Source organism: Oryctolagus cuniculus, chromosome 14 (genome assembly GCF_051225735.1).
Source record: "Oryctolagus cuniculus isolate XC-2025 breed Fujian yellow rabbit chromosome 14, ASM5122573v1, whole genome shotgun sequence".
Lineage (NCBI taxonomy): Eukaryota > Metazoa > Chordata > Mammalia > Lagomorpha > Leporidae > Oryctolagus > Oryctolagus cuniculus.
This window is the reverse complement of record NC_142880.1, coordinates 11703235-11727805: the sequence shown is the minus strand read 5'-3', so window position 1 is coordinate 11727805 and position 24571 is coordinate 11703235. Positions and strand designations below refer to the sequence as shown.

The 24571-nt window shown below is 41.7% G+C and overlaps 1 protein-coding gene and 1 long non-coding RNA gene across 9 annotated transcripts in view; one reads left to right on the top strand and one right to left on the bottom strand.

Annotated features, from left to right (window-relative positions):
• LOC103349544 (uncharacterized) overlaps positions 1-24571 on the bottom strand; it is a 217670-nt gene that overhangs the window by 45497 nt on the left and 147602 nt on the right. For all 3 annotated transcript variants that reach the window (XR_011381915.2, XR_016220463.1, XR_016220464.1), the window contains one exon: positions 1-24571. This exon is cut by the window's left edge and continues 25996 nt beyond it; it is cut by the window's right edge. This is a non-coding gene — a long non-coding RNA (uncharacterized LOC103349544).
• Positions 1-24571, top strand: part of MEF2C (myocyte enhancer factor 2C) — a 175824-nt gene that overhangs the window by 45525 nt on the left and 105728 nt on the right. The gene's annotated exons all lie outside the window — the stretch shown is intronic.

Sequence of the window (24571 nt, the reverse complement as noted above, 5' to 3'; positions counted from 1 at the left end):
CAAGATGTGACACTTGGAGCAAGAGTAGTTGATAGGATGTTAGCATCATGTAGAGCCTAAAAGTTAGAAAAACTGGCCGGATTGTTTCACATCAGTGTTCACACTGAGGGGATTCATTTAATCCGTATCCAACACTTGTTCAGACAGGTGGATTGATATCAGAATTGGAGACAAGGCAGTCATGGTATGAATAATGAAAAAAGGTAACAAAGTAGTTCATTAACATTCATTGTAAGTTCTGCATTTGAAAATCGTGTGTGTGTGTGTGTGTGCGTGTGTGCGTGTGCTTTGAGGTAGAGATCACAGAAGTCAGTGTGTCCACCTGACCTGGAGCTTTCTTCTGCTTGTGTGTGCGTGTGCGTGTGCATGTGCACTGTTTGAGGTAGAGATCATGAAAGTCAGAGTGTGCCCACCTGGCCTGGAGCTTTCCTCTCTCTCCATGTTGAACTGAAGGCCATCTGGGCACGTGGTGGCCCTGACAGTCAGTGGTCGGCCTACAAAGTTCTGCAGCTCCAGACTCTTCATATCCTCATTCACCCGCAGTGACTACTCTGAAGCTGTGTTCTGTTCATAAAGCAATTAGTTATTATTTTTTTAAAGATTTTATTTGTTTGAAAGCCAGAGTTACACAGAGAGAGGAGAGGCAGAGAGAGATAGAGAGAGATAGAGAGAGAGAGAAAGGTCTTCCGTCTGCTAGTTCACTCCCCAATTGGTCGCAACAGCTGGAGCTGAGCCAATCCAAAGCCAGGAGCCAGGAGCTTCCTCTAGGCCTCCCACGCGGGTGCAGGGGCCCAAGAACTTGGCCCTCTTCTACTGCTATCCCAGGCCACATCAGAGAGCTGGATCAGAAGTGGAGCAGCCGGGTCTCAAACCAGCGCCCATATGGGATGCCGGTGCTTCAGGCCAGAGCGTTAACCCACTGCACCACAGCACCAGTCCCTGATGAAAATATTGGAGGCATAGCATGACAGTTAAACAGCAGACATTGGAATCAGATTGGATAGTTTCTAAATATGAACCACCACTTACTATGGGCGAAAGAACTCCTCTTTGCTGCCATTGCTTCATCCATAAAATGGACAAATTAATACCACAGAGCTAATATGGGATGCAGTTCGTAGGTATAAAGTAAATAGAGCAGTGCCTGACACAAAAAAGGATTAATGTCATTCCCCTTTTTACCTTATATAATCAAGAAATTTCACATAGGATTTTTGAGTTTTGCCTATTGAGAGGAAGGTCTAGGAAATGGATTTTATAATTATTCCCATAATCCAACATTATCCTTTGAGCTGAAGTCATTAAAAGAAACTTTTTTTTCAAAGTTTAAAAAGTTCTTTTACTGGAATTTTAATAGTCTCAATTCAAATGATTAAATTAAAATGGAGCTAAGGAGTTACAGATTTGCTAATTTCTGGAAGTTTGTAAGCTGTGATGTGTTGATTAACAATACACAATTTCTTGAAAGAACCTTCATTTCCCTGAAACATCAGAGAACATAAAACTATAATAGTGGTGATTTGTTTATCTGATTCATATAAACATTTAGATACATTAAACAGGACAAATATGTTCAAACTTTTATTGTAGGTCTTTAAAGAGTTAATATTTTAGATTAGCCAAAATGACACACTCATTTTCAGCATATTTATCATGTGCATATGACCCTGTTATTTACTTTTATCAAACTAGTCTCACATCCTTGCAGAGTAAACAACAGGTTTCATGTAGAATTCAGAAGAACAGCCTAATTTATAAGTGTGGGCTCCTAGATGTGTAAGTCTTACAGTCTAGACAATTGGAACATGTGGATTTATATTTTCAAATCAACTGACTTAGAAACAAGTAAGTTGAAAATTCTTTCAAAGTGCTTGGCACAATCGTATGTTTTTTTAACAAGTACTCCAATGTTGAATTTTTTAAAAAGATTTATTTATTTGAAATTGCATAGTTACAGAGAGAGAGGGAGAGGCAGGTAGAGAGAAAGAGATAGCTTCTATCTGCTGGTTCACTCCCTAAATTGACTGGGCTGGGCCAGGCTGAAGCCAGGAGGAAGGAGCTTCTTCCAGGTATCCCATGTGGGTGCAGGGGCCCAGGCACTTGAGTTATTTTCTGCTATTTTCCCAAATGCATTAGCAGAGAGCTGGATGAGAAGTGGAGCAGCCAGGACTCAAGTCGGTGCCCATATGAGATGCCAGCACTGCAGGTGCACCTTAACCTGCTGTGCCACAGTGCCGGCCCCTAAAGAATTTTTGTCTTCCAAGAAAGCAGAATATTCCCACATGGCCCATGCAGAACTCTAAATAGTTCATTGATGTGGGGTATTTTAACCCTGTGACAGAGGACAGTGACATTAGTAAACAGAATTCTGATCTTCAAGAATTTTTCACAAAAATTAATTTTTTCTATCAGTGTTCCCCATTCATTAGTGCAGGTAAGGATGAATTTCGGACATTAAAACAATTTTTAAAAATTATTTGAGAGACAAAGGGACAAACAGAGCTCCCATCCACTGGGAAAGAAATGACTGCAGTGCCCAGGGACGGGCAGGCACTGAAGCTGGGGCTGGAAACTCATCCCAGGTTTTCCATGTAAGCAGCAGAGACCCAATCACTGAGCTGCCACCACTGCCTCCCGAGGTCTGCATTAGCAGGAAGCTGGAGTCAGGAGCTGGAGCTGGTTAAAAGTCTGGAGAAGTTACACTACTCAAGTTTTCAAAATAGTCCTCCGTTTATCTACCTTATTGTCACCAGAGTTACTATAACAAGTGTTATATAACATAAGTAAAGCACTTAGCATATTGCCTATTGCTATGTAGAGAGACAGAAATGTTGTGAAATGTGAGTTTGGTTTGCAAACCCATAAGCTTACTTGGTATTCTACAAGGTAAACAACGCTACATGACTATAAAGTTGCACTCAGCAAAACTGCAGGAACTGGTTTGTCATCTATTAAACCAGTTCTGGTGACCATTACTTTGGACTTTCAAATACAGATTCTCCTTATATTTTTAAATCTTACAGATTTTCTTTATCACCTTCTTCTGCTTCCTTTCTTTGGGGAATTTTTTAAATGACAAGTTTTACATCATTTTATAAAATATTTGATCATAAAGGCATAAATACCAGCTAAAATTTTATATATAAATTTTAACTCCATCATCCTGTGCCTGTGTTCTAGGTAGAACTGGAAGTTTGTAGAACGGAGTTTATTTACACTCTGTGTTGTCCATTTTTATTCATTTATTTTAAGTGGAATTTATTAGAACCTTATTTTTGTAATGTAATTTTGTTTAGGTTCAAATTCAGATTTGAAGAACTTGTTTGTAATGCATTTGTGAGCCAGGTCACTTCCAAAGAAAGTAAATGAGATAAATGAAATAGAAACAGTGAACTTGGGGATATCTAATCAGTTTGCTAAAACTCTATCTAGAGGTCCTGGATTAGTCTTTTTTTCCCAAAGCATGGTTATTTTAGAGATGAGTTACTAAATGCAAAACAGAAAACTAGTAATAGAGGAAGTTGGCATGGAGAATTGTTGCTGCACTCAGCTCTTTTGATCTTTTTCTAAATATAGCTTTAAAATATTGTCCGGGTCAGCTGATGGAAGCAGGGAAGTGCTTCCTCGTGTCTTCTTTCTCTCCCAATCATTTCAATAATATTTTGATGAATTAAAGTATGTAAATGAAACAAAGAAATCAGCACCAAGTTCTAATACCACATTGAGAATTGAAATTGCTAATTCCCCTGATATTTTTAATGCATTGCTAATCTCAAGACCAGGACTAAATTGGTATTCCAGAGCTGAAGTGGTAAATTTTTAATAGAGATGTCCCTTACGAGCAAGTCTTATTTTAACATACTAGAATATCATTTATTCTTTGAGGATGTGATTTATTCTATTTAAATACAAGCCCTGTAGAGGAGATATGTTAATCTATTTTTACTCTAAGTACATAAATATGTCTGCTACACTCAAGTCACTAGATGTATTCAGAAGCCAATATGCCTACACTCACATTTCTTCTGTAAATGATGAATAATATTGATAAATGGAAATTACAAATCTGCAATAGAGCTTAACTATTGAATACTAAATCATTCTGTTACTAACTCAGTGTTCCAATGACATTTTCTAGATTAAAAACAAAGCCATTCCTACATTTAAAAAATATTTTGTGCTTTTGTAGCAATGTAAGCAAATGTGCATTTGAAAGAAATCTCACAATGCAGCCACAAATAATTCCCTTTAAGATTCAAAGTGCCATTTTCAAAAATGGCTCAATTTTCAAAATAGAATATTTAAAACCTCTTTCCTGCCAGACTATACACACTGCACATGTTTGTTACAATTAAAATAGAAGAGTGGTGGCTAGGAGCTCTTCCATCTATATTTTGGAGAAACATATTCACTCACCTCAATTTGTCAGTGTGCATTAAGAGGCTGGTCATTATGCAGTAGGAAAAGAAGAAGAAGGCAGCTCTAACACACGTGACTGACATGTACTGAACATGGCCATTAATACAACTTGGCAGTGACCTTGGAGGCATTACAGGTACTCTCCTTGCAGGGATAAACTGTATTTGAATGATATTTTTCCCATGTTGAGCACAAAGAGAGTCCTCCTTGGAGGTTACTGCTTAATTTTTTTTATGCTAGCGAAAATATTTAAAAAGTCAGTAATGAGTTCTGTTTGCCACCTTAAATGCCAGTTACCCCAGTGCATTGCTGCTGTCATTTCTCTCTCATGATAGGCAACTGCCGTATATTTAGTATCACTTTCCTAAGAGGTGGAGTCCATTTTATCTTTATTATAGGTATAAATCTGCAGTCAAATTTTATTGTACCACTTACAACCTAAATTCTCAAAAGCAGAAAGCACATGTCCAGAAGATAGAGGTTGAAAGTCAATGCTCAAATTCTTTATTATATATTTTACAAAGATTTTCTGTACTATAAATTATTAGTATTGCCATTTAGAATGTATTTAGATGATACCAGATGAAGCATGTATGTTTACCACAACTTATGAAACGGCAGATTCAAGTGCAACATTGCTTGTTTCCTATCAGCTGAATGTATCACACACAGAGGGAAATGCGGTGCCTAGAAGACTCAGGTAAATAAAGGCAGAGAAGAGATCATGACAGCTGGGAAGGTTGTACTTATTAAAAGCATCCACGGCTGTCATAATGTTAGATTTACTAATCCACCTGGGCTAAAACTCCAACAATAAAGAAATTTCACACAAGATAAGTTGGTCTTAGTAAAAAGTCCGCAAGCATACCATACTTTCTTTCTTAAAGTTGCTTCTACATCATATTTCAATACAGGAAATGAACAGTGACTATAGAGGAAGAGTATTTTTCCCATAATGTGGATCCATTTAAAAGCTACTCCTTCCTGAATTGTTCTTTGGGCAATTTGAACCAGCTGTTGACAACAGCATTTATAGGTGCTGTTGACACAGGATATGACAATTTCAGTTCAGGGTTCATTATTTGTAATGTGCATTCTAGTTCAAACTTTTGCATGCAGTTCAAATTAGTTTAAGCATTAAAGCAACTTCACTGGTCATTGATATGTTTTAGTATCCCTTGCATGTAGAGTTTTTGGAACATAGCTTATGATCAGTGGGCCATTGTAAGTGCGCAAGGTGAGTTTTTTTGATACATAGAACTTTAAGAATCATTTGATAAGAAGGACATGGAAATTTATCAGGTAAGGCATGTTCAATAAATTATAGCATACTTCTTTTTCGTCAGTCGCCCTATACATTCAACCCTTAGCTGACTGTTTCTAAGTTATTTTCAAGTTGATCTGTATAATCAGAATTTTATTTTTATTTTTTGACAGACAGAGTGGACAGTGAGAGAGACAGAGAGAAAGGTCTTCCTCTGCCATTGGTTCACCCTCCAATGGCCACCATGGCCGGCGTGCTGCGGCCAGCGCACCACGCTGATCTGAAGCCAGGAGCCAGGTACTTCTCCTGGTCTCCCATGGGGTGCAGGGCCCAAGCACTTGGGCCATCCTCCACTGCACTCCCTGGCCACAGCAGAGAGCTGGCCTGGAAGAGGGGCAACCGGGACAGACTCCGGCACCCCGACCGGGACTAGAACCTGGTGTGCCGGCGCCGCAAGGCGGAGGATTAGCCTAGTGAGCCGCGCTGGCCTATCAGAATTTCTAATTACGTTTATATTACCAGGGCATATGCCAAATGGAAAATTAAAAATACCTTAACCCTGGCTATAGATTTTACTTAAATGAGGGCTGGTATCCTATAACCCTATTTAAAATCTCAACTGTAGAAAAAGAGTTGTCCTTGAATATATTATAAATATATTAAGAAACATAATTTGAACAGAAAAAACTTAAATTTGCTGTATTTTTTGGTGTATTTTATGTAAGCTACAACTGGCAATATATTTAATATCTCATTTTCAAAGTATGGCAAGGAAAATCCAAACAAGCAAAACAGACCCTTTTCAAATCTAGTGAGAATAAAACTTTGAGTTTTGAGATAAAAACTCAGCTTGTAAAGGTATCTGAATTTGATACATGTCACTTTCAGCTGAATTAGGACTTTGACATATAAAATATAAAAACAAGATGATGAGGATACTTGTTTAAAACTGGGTAAGTCCTCCTACCCTAGGGGGCAATAGGATTCTGAAATCAGCCTCTCTTATGTCAGAACCCAGTTTTGCTCCTTCCTGGAGTTGGACCATTGTGCTGTTTTTCCTGTGCCTTGATTTCCCCAACAGAAAAATAGGAAGTGTGATCACACAATAGAAATTTGCCCAGATACGAAAACCAGTTGAAACAGCAGAAATAACATCCCTGAGACACACAAGGATGATTAAAAGTTGTTTCGAAGGCGTACATTATCAAAACAGCAGGTGAGACTGTATCACCAAATTTTCACATTTTTTATTAGATCTTTCTCCATGTTTCCAAAGTGAAATAGATGGCCTGACATGATAATTTTCTGGATTAGAGAAAGCCATGGGTATTACTTTCAATAGGTTATAGATCATGAAATCTTTAATTTAGAAATAGAAGAAACATATATATTACCTACTTAAAACCTCTTCCTTTGCAGTGGAGAAATAGAGTCTTGGTAAAAAATACATGAAATACAAAAATTAAACTTCAGAAATATGAAAAATGCGGCTTAAATGTACTTTTGTGGCATACATTGTCTGCCTACTAATTGGGCTGTCTCATTTCTGCACAGCATATCAATAGAATTTCAAAGATATACTTTGATTTTTTTTTTAGCTTAACTCCAATAGTGTGTTGGTTCACCTTTGAGGACTTTTTCCCCCCAGTAACTGAATGTACACAATACACACACACACAAACACACACACACGTTCACGTTTGGATGTTTAGGCATAGGGCACAGTTAAAGATTCAGAGAAAGGCAAATGGCCAATGGAACAAGACAGCCAAATAGAAATTTCACTTTTCATGTCATGAGTTTTATTTTTAAAAAACAACACACAAGGAGGAAAGGGGAGGGGAGAAGTACATAAATAAAACACAGAAAACCAAAATAGAGATTTTACAGAATCCAACAGTGGGATTGGGGCAGACAAGGTACCACCGCCTTGTACATGGGTGTGTTCCAGAGTAACTCAGACTTCTCTCCCCAGCCAGTGACCACAGATGTCCTGTATCCATTACATTAAGGACAGAACTGGACAGAGCAGGCAGCTACTACGTGGAGACAGTGTGGTGTCAGCAGGAGCCCTTAGTCCAGTTCACCACCAGAATGGTGCTGACTGTTCATTTTAAGACTTCTGGAAAAGTTGTTTTCTTCAAAAGTCATTGGGATCCTTATCTAGAATATCATTTTTAAAAATTTTTTCGATTCTGATAAATACTCATATGCCTGAATTTCTAAAAATTTTTGCACCAAGAAAACATGTGTTGTTTTTGTTTTTTTGACAGGCAGAGTGGACAGTGAGAGAGAGAGACAGAGAGAAAGGTCTTCCTTTTGCCGTTGGTTCACCCTCCAATTGCCGCCGCGGCCGGCGCGCTGCGCTGATCTGATGGCAGGAGCCAGGTACTGGCGCGCTGCGCTGATCTGATGGCAGGAGCCAGGTACTTCTCCTGGTCTCCCATGGGGTGCAGGGCTCAAAGACTTGGGCCATCCTCCACTGCACTCCCTGGCCACAGCAGAGAGCTGGCCTGGAAGAAGGGCAACCGGGACAGAATCCGGCGCACCGACCGGGACTAGAACCCGGTGTGCCAGCGCCGCAAGGCGGAGGATTAGCCTAGTGAGCCGCGGCGCCAGCTACACGTGTTTTCATTCCTTTCCCAGGAATGTTTTGAAGCAGCTTGTATGTTCATAAACTCAAGAGAAGTTTTTTCCTCCCTGTGTGTCTTTCACCTTTTTTCAGAATGGTTGATGAGCGTAACGCACTCCACTGTTTATTATATGACAGTCATTGTTGGCTTACTGTCATCCTAATGCTGTAGAAATACCTGAATATTACAGTCACAGATTTCCTAGATAGCTAATGATAGGAAGCACGAAGGTGAGTTGGCTTTCTTGATTTGATAGCATTTTTTCTCTTTCCACAAAGACAGGATACGCAGTAATTAATTTCTCATCAAACCTTAGTGGATAGCCAGACTCAGTGTTTTAGGGCCCAAACTTGGTCTGAAGATTTAAAGGTCTGGAGATTTCAATCATAGGAAAGATGAATTTTCACAGAGCAGACTTCACAGGACTTGGGAAGTTTCCAGGGTATGTATTTGTTTATTTAGTATGTAAGACTTAGCCGTGTAGAAGTAGTCAAAGAATACTTCATCTGGAATCACAAACATTACAATTCAGGGAGACTGTGGTTGACTGAAGAAAGACCTATATGAGAAATAGAAATTAAAAAAAAAAAACTGAGAAAAGGATAAATTGAAAATCTATCGAAATGAAAGTTCTAAGAAATAGTAAAGAATTTCAGTTGGATACAGAGAATCAAAATTAAGAGAAGACCTTTATAATTTTGTTTAGTTTAATTAAAATCAAAGGCTACAATAGAGTGCAGCCCCTTTCTAATGTGGAGGGCAGGTAAATATTAATAATCCCAGGACTATGTGAGTCACATGAGGGAATGCTTTTTGTCTGTTTTATTCCCTCATTTATCACCTAGGACAGTATCTGGGACATAGTAGTTACTCAAAAAAGTATTTCTCTTGGGTGAAGGAATGAGTGAAACGCTTTATTTGTTCGCTTTTTTGTTTAAAAAGAAAACTAGATGCAGAGTTCACTCCTCACATACCTGAAACAGCTGAGCCTCAGCCAAAGCCAGGAGCCAGGAACTCACTCCTGTTGCTGGGCCAAAGGCATACCCCATTTTTACCTCTGTTAAACAGTGAGACGAACTCGAGCTTGTGGTCACGTAGGTGAAATGTGTGGGTGACCTGTGCAAGTCCTCCTAGGTCGTTGATGGCAGGAACTGTCAGGACAGAGGGCCATGCCAGGGCCTCAAGCTACTACTATTCTAAAAATTTTAAGCACAGGTTGTAAGATAATGTCATGATAACATTTTTAAAGGCAATGAAGCATGACCCTGCTCTAAATGAAGAGTCAAAAATACACAAGGAAAAATCGCAACGAAATCCATCTGTTACCCACCCACTCTATCCCAGGGCGTGAGTGCGAGCTGACACAGCATCCAGAACCCGTGCGCCATGGGATGCCTTCCTCTTCATCGACGAAGGTGAAGAGGGGACGGGCATCATCCCCGCTTACCAAGGCTCTGCATTTGATTCTCTCTGAGGTCCAGCAAAAAGACCCCGTGAGCCCCAACGATTGCAGTGCTAGCTGGAGCAGTAGTGAAATGAGCCAGTTTCAAAGGCTGAAGCGTGCAGTGTGAACACGGTGAGGCCTGGCCCTTGAGAGAGAGCGTCAGAGCTCAGCGTGACCTTGCTGAGTGGTGGGAGCGGTCAGAAATCTTGAAGCCCAGGAGACAGACTTCAGTGCACACTGTGGGCGAGTTGGCTGGGAACAGATCTGGCACGGGGAAATAAATGCCAAGTTGAGAAAAAATGAAAAGGTAAACATTTACTTTAAAATTCATGCAGCATGTAGATAATTGAAAATACATATTTGAGAAGACTACACAACAAAGCGTTTCTGGAGGACTAGATATATTTTTGGACTCCGGAGCTAAAGGCAAGTGCATAATTTGGGATAAGGAGCTGCCAAGGTGGGGGGAGGGGGACATGCAGAACTAGAGCAGGGAAAGGATTAGAAAGACAGGTAGAATTCCCCAGTCCGCCAATGCCCGAAGAGAGGACCTCGCTGCAGGAGACAGAGAGCAGGAGCAGTGGACACCAAGTATTCTGGGAGGGATTAGCTGTAAGTAAGAATTTCCTGCGAGTCAGAGTTGTGAAATAGCAGGAGAGCTGACCGGGGAAGGGTATGCTGCTGCGTTTCCGGCAGGCCTTAAAAATAGGAGAAGGTGGAATCTTTGTGGAATAATTTGGGAATGGCATTATCTGAAGGAGGGGGACAGCGAGATGGCCTCACCTGGCCCCTGCCGGCATTCTCGGCCAAAATTCCCACTCCTGCCTTGTCTGGGAGGAAATGCAGATGCACGTTCTACCCAGAGAGAGGGTCGTTTTGTTTTGTTTTGTTTTTTCTCATGTGGCAGAATTTCTCTTTCTCATCAAGGTCAATTTTAAGGCCAGTGCAATTTTAAGCCCATCTTCAAGGTCTCAATAGTAAATTTAGGGAAACACTTATGAAATATTTATGTTAACTACTTGTTTTTCCAAGGAATTAGGTAGTGGTTTCGCTCTATTTTTCTCTGGTTCCTAAGATTAAAAAAAAGAATGGTTTTAAGTAATTTTAAAATTTAGGATCCTCATAGAAATGACCAAATAATATTGTGTTATAACTAGTCACTGCATGGGCATGTCCATCTTTCTAGCACCTAAGAGTAATGTCTGTTCCCTCTCCCCTCTTAGAACACAATTTTATTTCTGGATCCATCAATAGGCATGAGTGATACTGATAAGAAAATTATTCCAAAGGTTTTTTCCCTTTGAAAAAGGCTGTATTGGGGCAGGCATTGTGGCGCAGAGGCTTAAGCCAGTACTTGTACTGCCACTCTACCAGTTCAGGTCCTGGCTGCTCCACTTCCGACCCAGCTCCCTGCTAATGCGCCTGGGGAGGCAGAGGATAATGGCGCAAGTGCTTGAGTCCCTGGCCACCTTCATGGGAGACCCGGATGGAGTTCCAGGCTCCTGACCTCAGCCTGGCCCAGCCCCGGCAGCTGTGGCCTTTTGGGGAGTGAACCAGTGAATGGAAGATCTCTGTCTTTCAGTCTCCCCGACACTATGCCTTTCAAATAAGTCTTTAAAAGAAGAAAGGTCGTATTTACCAGCAAGTCATTTCTTACTGAATTTGAAATCTTGGAAATTTCCTGTTTACCTAAAGTCCTCTTAGAATGCCTGGGACGTGGAAGCAGCCATGTTGAGTTTTCAGTCCACTGCCCAACGTCTTCAGTTGAACTTGGTCTTGTATATAATATGCCATTGTTGCCTGTGGAGTGTGTGAATGGCTCTGACCCACTGTTCTCATCTGTTAGTACAATAGTATACAGAAATACGTGAATGAGTATAGATGTCCCCCAGTGGTCTGCCTGTGAAAGCAGGAGAAAAATCTGATTCATGCTGAAAACATATAAACCGTTACTTCCGCAGCCAGGCTACCCAGCACACCGTGGAGAAACAGGCCTCTGAACTGCCATAATGCACCAAAGTATGCATTTTTCTTCAACAGTTGTGACTGTGTTGCTAACTCTGTCAACTGGCTTTGTACAGTGTGTTTTATTAGGTGTGTGTATCACAAAGCTGATAGCCATAAAATTACTTCTAAAATAATGAATTCAAAAGCTTGCAGTGCATAGTTGGGCTCAGAGCCCTGTACCATGAAGAATTCAAGAACTGGGTAAAGGTAGAAATTTCTGGAGAGGGAATTGCACTGCAAATGGAAGAATATTGTAGCGGGCTGTAATTTGAGGAGATGAACAAGAGAGAGGCGAGCGAAGGAAGGAGTAGATGACCAGGGTGGGAATAGTCGGGTTAGGTCTGGTTTAGAAACCTGCTCAGGACACCTTCAGTGAGGGCAAGAAGACTTCTCCAAGCCTTGGAGACAAGCTGTCTGTTAAGTCTGCTTAATGTTCATCTTCATCATAAGTGAAAATTACTCTCCTGGACCGTTAGCAGGAAGACACCTGTTCTCTTGATTCCCCCGCCCCCCAAGAGTCATGATGAAAATCTGCCAATTTATTTATGAGGGTGCTTCAAAAAGTCCATGGAAAAAGAAATTTAAGGATGAATTTATTTTGGTGCAAAAAATTTTGAAATTTATGCATTTAGGAAGTCTCCTAAAAAGACCATGGAAAAGGTGTATTATGAAAAAAAAACTAGATTTGGATTTCAATTTTTTTGCATCAAAAATAAAGAACATTTTAATTCTGTCTTTCCACCAATTTTTTTCTTGCCCGTAACATTTACATGGCTTGCCTTGTGAGCAGACACATTCATTTGTAGAAAGTGGCAAAAAAAAAAAAAAGGAGGCAGAAGGGTTGCTGCGGGTTAGCCGGTTAATTCTGATTCTTTGATGACAAATCTGTAACTCAGGTTGGCTTCCATCCCCTGCTGTCACGGTGAGGCAGCCTCATTTTTGCCATCAAGAATACGAGAATGTTAAATGAGTTCAAGAACACTGATTTTAAAAGTTCCCCCGAGATTTCACCAAATCCCTCTGAATATCACATTTTCTGCACAGAATTTTAATTTTTAAGAACTCTTTTGCATAGTGCCTTGCAGGATGGAAAAGGAGCAGAGACTGGGGCTGAAGTGCTGAGTCTGGGGCCACATTCCTATGGGTTTGAGTTGTTGCTACCCCACTAGCCGTGTGACCCTGGGCAAGTGGCTTTACAAGCCTCCCTGTCTTCAGCCTTCTTTTCTACAAAATAGAAACTAATACTAGTGCCTTCTTCACACTGGCTGTTGTGAGGATTAGAGGTCATATATTTTATGACCTCTAGATAGATAGATTTTATATATATATATATATATATATATATATATATATATAAGTGCTTTGGGCTAGTGCCTTCATTTTCCTCATATTCCATAATCTCTAGCTATTCCTTATTCATTAAACTTCTATGATGCCTGATATCTCTTCACTCTATCGATTGCTTCCTTTCTTGTGTGTGTAGAAGCTTCTTAATTTGATAGAATCCCATTTGTCTAGTTTGGCTTTCATTGCCTGAGCTTTGGTGGTCTTATCCAAGAAGTCATCATCTACACCAGTGCTTCGAAGTGTTTCCCCTAAATTTTCTTCCAGCAACTTCTTAGTCTCAGGTCTTAAATTTTGGCCTCTGATCCATCTTGAGTTGGTTTTTGGTGAGAGGTAGGGATCTAATTTCATTCTTCTACATGTATACATCCAGTTTTACCAGCAGCATTTATTGAAGAGTTTATCCTTTGTCCAAAGTATGGTCTGGGCACTTGTGTCAAAAATCAGGTGTACACATTCCATGTACATGGGCCGTCCATTCTGTTCCACTGATCTATGTGCTGGTTTTGATGCCTGTGTTGTGCTGTTTTAATTACTATAGCTTTATAGTATGCTTAGAAGTTAGGTATTATGATGCCTCCAGCTGGAATATTATTCAGCTATAAAAAAAAGAATGATTCTATCATTCGCATCAACATAGTTGTAACTGGAAAACATTGTGTTAAGTGAAATAATGCTAGGGACAGAGACAAACACCTTGTGTTCTCCCTTAAATGTGGGAGCTAACTTTTTTTAAAAAAATTAAACAATTTTAAAAATGCCTGTTCATCAGTTTTCCTGTGAATATGGTGGTTTGTCAAATTTTGGTTTAAATCCTTGTCAAATTGTTAAGAATTATATACTACTATAATTTTAATGACCTGTGACTTTTAAAATTTACTGTGAGTAAAATGGACATCTCCTCATTTGATTATTGTTTATAACCCTTGCCCATATTCCTGTGGTCTTTTTATTTGTATTTGTTGAACTCTTTATTTAGTGGAGTATTAAACTTTTGAATAGGACGTAACTTAAAAATATGTTATCTCAAAAATAAATAATATTAAGTTGAAAAACTGAGTCAACTTCTAAACACGATTAGTGAGCCAAAGTGCATTACATAACCTTGCTCCTCACGGAGTATTTTGCTTGAGGCTGATGTGAACAAACTTTTCAATAGAGAAAAAATGGGAGGGGGGAGTTCTATTTATACGAACAATTAAACATCCTTGTCAGCTTATTGTTTCTCTGGGTCGATACTCTTTTGAGAAACATCGTGACCTCATGTTTTCCTTCACATCTTTATTGGATTTGAATCATTTAAGCATTTGGAGAGAGTCTTGGGAATTGAACCCAGCTCCTTTGATGAGACCCTAAGGGACTGACAGGCCCAAAGGCACGTAGTTGGTGGCGGCAGGGCCCTGGCAAGCTTGCTCTCTGCTGTGCCCTCTTGCTGCAGAAACAAAATGCACGCTTTGATTGCTGACCCTCTCATTCATATTTGTCCTTTAAATGAAGAGCAGCTTGCTGTAGCTGATCTCATGTTTGCACTCCCTTGTGAAGCTACCAAGGTTTTTCCATTGTCTTATCATTTCCTCAAGGATCTCTTTTCTTTCTGCCAGACCCTGGGCTGTAAGCATTGACCTGCGGCATTCAGCAGCCAGAGGGGGGAAGCTTGTTCCTTCCTTGAAAGCTTGCATTCCCAAAAGATACGCGGGAGACACAAATGCTCATGCTTCTGGCATTTGGGGTAGAGAGGAATATGGGAAGTCCTGCAGCTGAGACATCGGTCTCCCGCGTTTATTTCATTTCTTGCTTGCTTTTTCCTTTGGAGGAACGACCTGTTAGCATCCTTGGGAACCTGCCATCTTTGGAACCCACCTTGGGGAATGCCACCTTTCTAAGGAAAGTCATGAGCTTGTCTTCCCTGTGGCTGCTTCATTTAGATTCTAGGTTTGTTGCAGTGCCTTCTATTCTATAGCGGCGCGGTCCTTTTTACAGGGGAAGAATTCTGATATTTTCCGTGTAGTGTTCTCTGTCAAAGAGGACTTGAGCTGTCCTTGAGAACAGCCCTGGCTGGACAGAATGTGTAGACGCACTGAGATAAGGAGCCTTCTGCCAGGCCTTGGGCCTGGGACGTGTCCACTCAGCTGTGGCTCAGGCGCCATCACCGTGCACTTGGCCTTGCCCTGCCCGGGTCTCACAAGGAATCCCTGGGCTTGTCTGGGAATATCTCTCTTCACAGCTCTTTGACAGTTTCATTTTCCATATCCCTTCAGTTCTGAATATGTGGAAATGGAGATAAAGGAAGGTGGTGAAATGAAAAACGGAGTGGAGAATGCTCTGAGTAGAGAGAAGAAACTCCTGTTTGCGTGCCTCGTTTGTGTGCAGGCAAAGTCATTGTGGCTCCAAGCTCATTTTCCTGGACAGGGAGTGAGAATGCAGTGTGAAATCTTGGTTATCAGGAATGAAATCAAACACTGCAGGATTCTTTTTTATTATAAATATCTACTCCCGGATTCATTTAGGAAAGGACAAAATATAATTTGTATTAAAAAAAACTTTTTCCAACTTATTTTTCTTTTTTGTTGCATTTGATCATTGTGATTGAAAATGGATTCGTGTTAACTGAGGCTTCACAGCTTCACAGTAGATTACGTAACTTATCCCATTCTAAAACTCAGTAAGTCTTGTTCACCAAGTAGGAAATGAATAGAAAATGGCTTGAAATAAAAAAAAAAAAAGTTTCTATCTCCCCCCTCCCAAAGGCAGAGGAGGGATAATTAGAAAATGCATACCCCTTATTCCTTAAATAAAGTTCCTTTCCATTGGAAATTTTATCAGCTTGCCCCTAAAATAGAGCAGTTTTTCACTGGACATTTCTGTTTTATGAATTCTAAAACTGAAGTGGACTGTACTGTACTTTACTCTGATTTCCTATATTAAAATTTATAATCCTTGGGTTGATATTTTTCCTCTGAAAAATACTCCAGTTTTGAAAATACTAGATAATTGTTCAGTCTGTTAATTCCAAGATGGAAATTAATCGGATTGGCTTGAGGCTACATAGCTCCCTGTCATCACACAGGGATAGCCAAAGATAAGCGAGTATTTGCAGCATACTCAGACACTGGGGTGGTCAAGTATTGCTGAGATCTCCATCAAAAATCCACTGACAGCTGGGGAGTCAGGTCCTTGGAGAGGAAGTAAACCAACCTAAACTAATGGCTAAGTAATATTAGTCATGTTGGCGATTGGTGGTTACTAAAAGCTTAAAAAACTGATTTTTATGTTATTCCCTATTTTATATGTGCAGGGATGTCGCATTAAGATTGTCAAGTTGTTCATGAAGTCATCATACTTAGTGATAAAAAATGAACTTGGATGTTTTCCCAAAAATCATTTCAGCCACTGGGCATTGCTTTCATGGAATACCCCACATTTCGAGAAAAAAATATACCTGTGAATTCAGTGGATATCAATTTGAAAATCTTTTGTGTTTTACTGTATTCTTGGGTGCGTCGAAGTATTTGTAACTGTTCTAAAATGAAGTAATATCCAAGTGAACAAAACTGTGGACACAATGAATTTATGAAATTGAATTGCATCCAGCTGAATCTTTACAAGTGAGGGCGGCCTTGTCTAGGAGAAATATGTTATTATTCCCACTCTATAGATGAGAAGACTGAGGGTTTAGGAAACCAGGACTTGGCCAAGATCGTACTGTGAATGGCAGGCAGAGTACTGGAATATTCAAGCCCCCAGTGATGCTTGGCTCACTGTTGTCCGGTCTTTCCCCAGACACCATCTTCTCAAATACCCCTTCCAGGATAGACTTACCCACCCAATGCCAGGTCTGCCCTGCCCTCCTCAGTCACCCCCTGGCTCATTATACTGGGCCGTCTTCTCTAAAGCTCTCCTCCATTGAATAACTGCATGCTGGTGTGCTTGTCCACAGCCCCTGCTCCCTTGAGACGGGAAGCTTCATCAAGCCCAGGACCCTGCCTGTTTCGGCTCACGGTGGGCTTGTGACACTTTTGCTCCTCTGTGACTAATGGTCAGACCTGCGCTTCATACCTGTGCTGTGTAGCGCCATGACTGGAGCTTGTGGAATCCCTTGAGAACAGGTTAGCCAGACTTTGGCCACTTGGTACAAGCTTGTGTAGCGGTGTCCTTGGGTTGAAGTCTCAGCTCTGCGCCCGATTCCAGCTTTCTGCTAATGCACACCCTGGGAGGCAGCAGGTGATGACTCAGAGGGTCTCTGCCAATCATGTGGGAGACCTGGACTAAATTCCCAGCTCCTGGCTTCAGCTTCGTCCAGCCCCCACAGTGGCAGGCATCTTGGGAGTGAATCAGCAGGTGAAACACGGCCCATATAAAGAAATAAAAATATTTTTAAAAGAATATACAGTCAGAATCCAGATGTGACCGTAGGTCTGCTGCTGCAGCGTTCTGGTCAGCAGCCTGGATTGCGTCCGGTTAGAGGATCTAAACCTGTGCACCATCATCTCATTCCTGGTATTTCACCATCACCCTTCTTGACCAAGCCCCGCCCCCGACAGAAGCTCTGCAGTGTGGAACCGGTGCGTTCACAGCTCTGGTGTGTTCTGCCGTGGGCGGGAAAGTCCGGGAGAGCCCCCTTGGCCCCGGCACTTTGCAGAGATAAAGGGAGGATATAGTTTCGAGAGGAATGCTATGACTACAAAGTGCATCCTGAAGGCCATTTAGCTCACAATGAAGGTCTGTGTTTTAAAATAGCACTGTAACAAAGTAACTGCAGAGTTTGGCACAGGCTGCAACTATTTATAGCACTCAGTAAGGCATAGTAAATAGTGCCACGGTACCAGTTCTCCTTTGCCATAACCCCAAACTTACAAGAAGCTCTGTAATTATATTTTTCTACTTAAAAAAAAAATCATAGTAGCCATTATCAGTTTAACCATACGGAAGCCCAGGCTGAGATTTCTTTTTTAAATGCATAGTTTTGATTTTCAACAGCTGCACTGGGTCTTTAATCATATATTATCTTTATGAAGCCTTTTTCTAACATATGTTAATTGGCTGTTTTCTGTGACAAATTATGAGCTCTTACTTTGATGAGGTTCAATTGCAATCATGTTGGAGTCGAGTACGTGGAGTTTCCACCCTGCTGGCTCCTCAAACCACTACAAACATCCGCGCGTCACTGCTGAGTAATGGCAGGATCGGGGCTGGCTGATTTCACTACAGATTTTTTTTTCCACAGGATATTTTCAGCTTCTTTGTACTAAATCTGTTGCAGGGTTTGCCCTTTTTAGCAGAAGCGTGCTCTAAAATTAACATCCAATCTTTATTGGAGATTACTATAATACAGTGAGAGATATTTCATAATACAACACTACCGTGTCTGTTTTGCTTTTCTCTCATTTTGGTGAGTGAACTTTTTACACTTGCTTCAGCAGTCAGTACGGTTTTGCTAAGTACTTTCTGCATCCTGGGCATTTGGAAACAGTTATTTTGGATTTTCTTCTCTGGAGGAGAAGTGGTTATTTTTTGAACAGGTGATCAGGTAGAGACTTAACTGGGGTAAAGAAAGTATACACAGCTATATTTTCTTTTTTTGTACTTTGACTCTTCTACTTTCTAATCATAAAATATGTAATCATTGTGGAAAGTTGGGAAATATAAAACCTGATAAAGAAGCAATAAAAAGATACATATAACCCTCAAGATTCAAGGATTGCTCACAGCTATATTTTCTCAGGGTGGGCACTTAGACCAGCAGGTTAAAAATTCCATTGTGCAGCTTGTTCTGTGCGGCGGTATATCTTGGTCAAGTGATAAAAACAAGCAGACGTTCTGGTACCATGTGGAACATCCATGCAGTTCTCCGTCCGAAAGTCACTACTGTGATTGGGACAAGCAGGATTGTTCTAGATGGGATCACCTGTGTCAAATACCCACAGGTGCTCAGCGATGGCTATAATTAGATCTGAAAGCACAGTGCCTTTATTTACAGTCACAGAAGATAGTCAGGGTCATTGATTAAGCCCTTTGGAGACCGTTAATCACCAGTCATACTGGGGTTCATTTACCCGTGGTCCTGCCTCGACATCGAAGGCAAAAGGCTAGGTAAAATGCGGTTCTCCCAAAGCCCAATTTCCATACAGGCATTCGAGTCGAGAAGAGATGTGAACAGGAGCTACTCCTCACCCGGCTATTTTTAATCAGTCATTTCCCTGGAGTAACACACAATCAATGAGCTCTAAATCCTGAGGCTACCTGTGCTGGTGGGAAGGCCCGGAACATCATTACAGAGTGCAGAATTGAGCCTCTGTGAAAAAATTAGAGCAGAAATTAAGGGTAAGAAAGGTTAACTCCAGAAGCCTTACTATAGCATCGCTTCTTCAGAGGGAGGTAGAGATCACTGCGAATGTTAAAAAATAGGAATATGAAGGCCAACTTCCAAACGCAGATTATAAACAAGCCTGATGAAAAGTCATTGTGGATTTATGTTAGCCAGAACGTTTTCAGCCTGGGCCCGATTTCCAGAGTGCCGTGGGTCGATGCCAGCGTGAGTTAATAAACGTAAAGGTGCGTTTTGCGTTCGTGCAACCCAAGTCCTGCGTGATACCACGGGTGGCTGCAGGGCCGGTAGGTGTGCTGTGTCTTGAGCCGTTGTTCACGGGGAGACCTGTTCCGCTTGATAAGACATGGACTTAATTGGCTTTAAGAAAATAAACCAAGGTACAGAACGATGTGTAAATGAAACCGAGAACTTGGCGCTTGCCTGTATGGAGGCGCGTGAGCCATGTGGCTTAATTGGGGCCAGTTGGGATCATTTAATGATTGCTGTCAGAAGATCAGATTTAATTCTCCTTCTAAGAAGACCACAATGGGATAGAGTTAAACAAATTGTCATCAGAGGTTTCAGATGAACAAAACCTTAATTAGGTTGATTAGGATGCTGTCAGAGATGAAGAGAAATAGAAAAATTGATGAATCACCCAGATCTATGTTGAGCCACATAGGATAGCAGTATCTGTATTTTAAGAGAGATTATGGTGGCATTTTGAATATCACAGTTTTAGCAAGTAAGGGTGTTTTTGGTTTTAAGTTTCGTGTATTTAAAAGGCAGAGGGACTGAGAGCAACAGAAAGAGATCTTCGATCCACTGGTTCACTTCCCCAAAAGCCTGCGTCAACCAGGAGTGGGCCAGGCTAAAGCTAAGAGCCAGGAACTCCATCTGGGTCTCCCACGTGGGCGGCAGGGACGCGAGCACTTGAGCCATCATCTGCCACCGCCCAGGATGCAACAGCAGGAAGCTGGATCCAAAGTGCAGGTGCTGGGACTCAAACTGGCGCTCCCATATGGGATGCAGGCGTCCCAAGCAGCAACTCCACCTGCTGTGAAACAACACCCACCCTGCATGTCAGGTTTTTATGTAAGCTTTCTAAATGTCTGAAGTCTAACTGGAGATAAAAATACATGACGTTCAGTTTTAATGTCAGATGATTTATCAAGCATTTTCTCCTTAACGTACAATAAAAACATTTGCAGGAGGATGATAGTATTTCTTTCCCAAGGTCATCTTTAAATGTGAAATAATTTGGGGCAGGAATGACAGAAGCAAATTATTTTCAAGGACATACTTTGCAGGTGTTTAACGTATTGGAATTTAGAGTGAAACAGATATAGAACATTCTATTAACTATTACTCAAATCTTGATATTTTGATTATTCACAGATAATATTCAGGTCACTCAGATGTCGAAGTGTACTTGTAGTGTTTTATGTACACATCTTGAAAACCTAAAGTGTTTTTTGTGCTATGCACACATACACACAAGGTCTCTCAGAGAGAAGAGAATTGTAGAGCATTCCCGCTTTGATAACAAAATGCGTTTTTGGTTAAGAAAATCATGAACGTGGTTGTCTGACAGCATCGCCAGAGGCCTGGGCATGCAGATTTTGCAGGGGGACACCGTCCCCCTTGGCCGCCGTCCCCCGTGGCCGCCTGGCGTGATGGGCAGGCTGCCGGTTTTGCTGCACTGGTGGAGGTGTGCTGTGCCGTGCCTGCTTTGTTCTGCCACAGCCACCAGAAACCCAGCTGCATGTGTGTGGGGGAGATGAGAGCGTGCCGTCTCTGCTGCTCACAGAAGCCCTGGCTTAGAGGGGACTGGGGGAGCCCAACACGGGTGTTGATTCTGTGATGAGCCCCACAGATCACCCTGTGGCTTTGGAGAGGGGAGACTGCACGGTTGGGGAAAATCAGACACAGCCATGCCAGAACCCTGAATCAGTGAGCTGACAGCACATGCAAAGACGAGAGCCAGGGGTGAGGGCGAGTGGTGGGAGGCCCTTGACGTCTTGAGAGCATTTTGAGTTTGTTTTAGCGAGTGTTAGGACGTGGCCAAGACAAGGCAACCTATAGCAGGGGTGGCTGGCAGGGAGCGGGGCTCCCCTCGTGTGTATAGAGTCGTTTAACGGTATGTGTCTCCTAAATTCTGGAACTGTAAATAAAATTATTTCTGTCAGTGATGATGGCAGGTTAGGCCCACTTATTAAATTAATGGCAGGAGTTTTCAAAACGAATTCCTTTTCAGCCTTATTACATTTCTGACATCCATTTCATCTCCTTTTGTCCTTGGGGAAAGATATGAAAGTAGGACTAGCAGCATTAACTTGGAGTTTTCAGCAGCCGTGGTCACTGGGAAAATTGATGTATTTCCCTAGTTATTTCTACTTTTGCAGCCTGAAGCTCTTCCAGGACGGATATGACAGAGAAAGTTCTTAATTTTGTAACACTGCAGATTTTTTTTTCCCCTTCAAGTAAAGATGATTGTTCTAAAGTCAGTGGAGCGTTTTCTGTTAGGACTTGCTCCTGGTTGGCTTGGTAAAGTGAGGTCTTCGCGGCCTGTGCAGGATTGCACTGTTGGCCTCGTGGTCTTACTGTCTCATAACACTTGGAGTTTATGCCTCGGAACTGCAACAGTCTTACAAAGTCTTAGCCCGGGGTCCCCTGCCCTGCCCTGTGTACCAGGCTTCCTGTGACATCTAGGCCCCAACCACCCAGCAAGTGAAAAAGTACATTCTCATTTCTGGAGAGAGCAAGGAACTGCTTCGTGGGGTTTAAATAGTCTGTCTGCAGCCGCTCGGCTGCATCTAACTATCAAGGTAGAACTGAGCCCTGAGCTTTCTGACTCCGGAATCCATGTAGCTTCCACTTCTGTGTCGGAACCACTCTTACTCCACGTGGAAGACGCTGTACACAGAAGGCTTATGTGAAGTCATCAGTCTGCTTCTGTATAAGTAAAAATTGGAAAGTGTCCTTAGTAGTCGTCATGAGGAATGGCAACTCTGGAGGTGCAAAGCTCACTAAATTAATTCAGCTAATCGGTTAATTGGCTCCTACTGTGTGCCTGGGAACAGCGGAGACTTGGCTGACGAATGTTGAGAAAGGCAGGAAGGTTCCGTTTCTGCCCTGGTGGGCCCTACAGAGGGGAGGGGACTGGGTGCTGGGAGAATGGGATGTAAGGCAGAGGACACCAGGGATTCCTGAGGAGGTGAAAAACTGGCTCTGGGATGGGAGAGAATCCAGGAGGCACGGGAGAGAGAGCATTCCAAGCAGAAGGAATTCATCCGTGGGGGCCCTGTGCTGGGGGGGGGAGCAAGGCAGATGTGAGGAAGCGGAAAAGCCTCAGTTTTGCTACCTGTGCGTGTGATACTGTTTTACTGAGACCTGAAGATGTCTCTCAACTTAGCACGTGGATGGGCGCTACATCGGAATAAGCTGGGAAAGCTCTTGTGTCTGGCGTGATGATACTTACCCAGTGGCAAGCGATGGCTGTGCTTTTACTGCCCTTAGCAGGATGAGCCTTGGTTATGTGGCTTTAAAATGGCTTATTTTGCACTCATTGCTGAGGTTTTGAGCGGCTTATAAAATAGATGGCCAGCTCAGCGAGGGAGTGGCGTTCGGAGTGAAGGAAATCCTTAGTTCCTAAGACATCCTGTAGATGAGCACAAGTAGGCAGGAGTCAGTTGTGTCTTCTGAAATTCAGAACAGTTCTTAGCAGAAAAAAAAAAAGTACATCTTCTACTTGTTCCTTTTAGCCAAAATATAATTTTACGCCTCCTAGGGTCTTTCACACAGATCATGAGGTAGAAAGTTAAATGTATGTAGATACAATGTAATGAGCAAAGGTTTTCACTTCAGATGATAATGAATGGTGGAATTGTTTGAACTGGTAAACACCAGGCTTGGAGCAGCTAGGCCCGTGGTCCTTGTAGCCCCGTGCTCAGCATCCAGCCTGTTTATAAGCAGGAATGGTTCCTGTTGTATTTTTGAGTGTGCTTAGTTGTCAGCCTTGCAGTTTTTACCATTTTATGAGGGTGCCAGGGTGCGTGAAAATGTAACTCAATGAAAAAGTTATTTGCTAATGTGAATAAAAGAAAACCAGAGTTCATTCTTTGCAAATTGACATCACAGATTTTAATGGTTTATCATTATTCATAGGCTGTTTTTATTTAAGTGACTGCATTGTACTCAGTGTGGCAAAATACAGGCTTTGCAAAGATAAGTTTAGCAGAAGAGAATTAATTTCTTCCCACATCTTTTAATGTGGCATGGCAGTCTCACTCGAAGATCAAAACACACAACTGAAGGTTGTCTTTAATTTCTAAATCAAAGTGTTGTGGGAAGATGATTGAAATCTGGTGATGAGTCAGAGCCACTTGATATGTGGTTTTCTTCCTACAGAAACCGTAGACTGCCATTGGCATGTTAGAAAGAATCTCACCGGGAAGAGATAAAAATAACCAGCTCCACTATAGACGTAAAGTGTATGTTGGTGATTTGGTTCCTCGGCTGAATTCTTCCCAGAAAGTGTGAGAGCCCCAGTAACACAGGAATCCCCCCCTACACAGATCTCCAGCATATCTTTGCTTTTGGATGTGGAAGCAAAAGAAATCGATATTATTTTACCAACAAACATTGATTTTTTTTTCCAGTTTTTGTGATCCTCTTTTTAAAAAAAATATCAGAAGTTATAATTTGGCCATTTTGGCTTTTTCCATGTATCAAATTCTTCATTTGCCTCAAAGGGCAATTTCAGAAGGTATGCAGCCTGTGACGCCCGCATCCCATATGGGCACCGGTTCGAGTCCCAGCTGCTCCACTGGCAATCCAGCTCCCTGCTAGTGTGCCTGGGAAAGCAGCAGAAGACGGCCAAGTGCTTGGGCCCCTGCCACCTATGTGGGAGACCCAGATGAAGCTCCTGACTTTGGCCTGGCCCAGCCCTGGCCATTGCAGCCATTTGGGGAATGAAGCAGCAGATGGAAGATTCTCTTTCCCTCTTCTGTCTGCTACTCTTTCTTTCAAATAAATAAAATAAATCTTAAAAAAAAAAAAAAAGAAGAGGAAGAAGCTATAGTAGCATTGATTGTGGAAGGTGATTTTTTTTTAAACAGGATAACTGAGATGTATCTGCCACTTCGCCACAG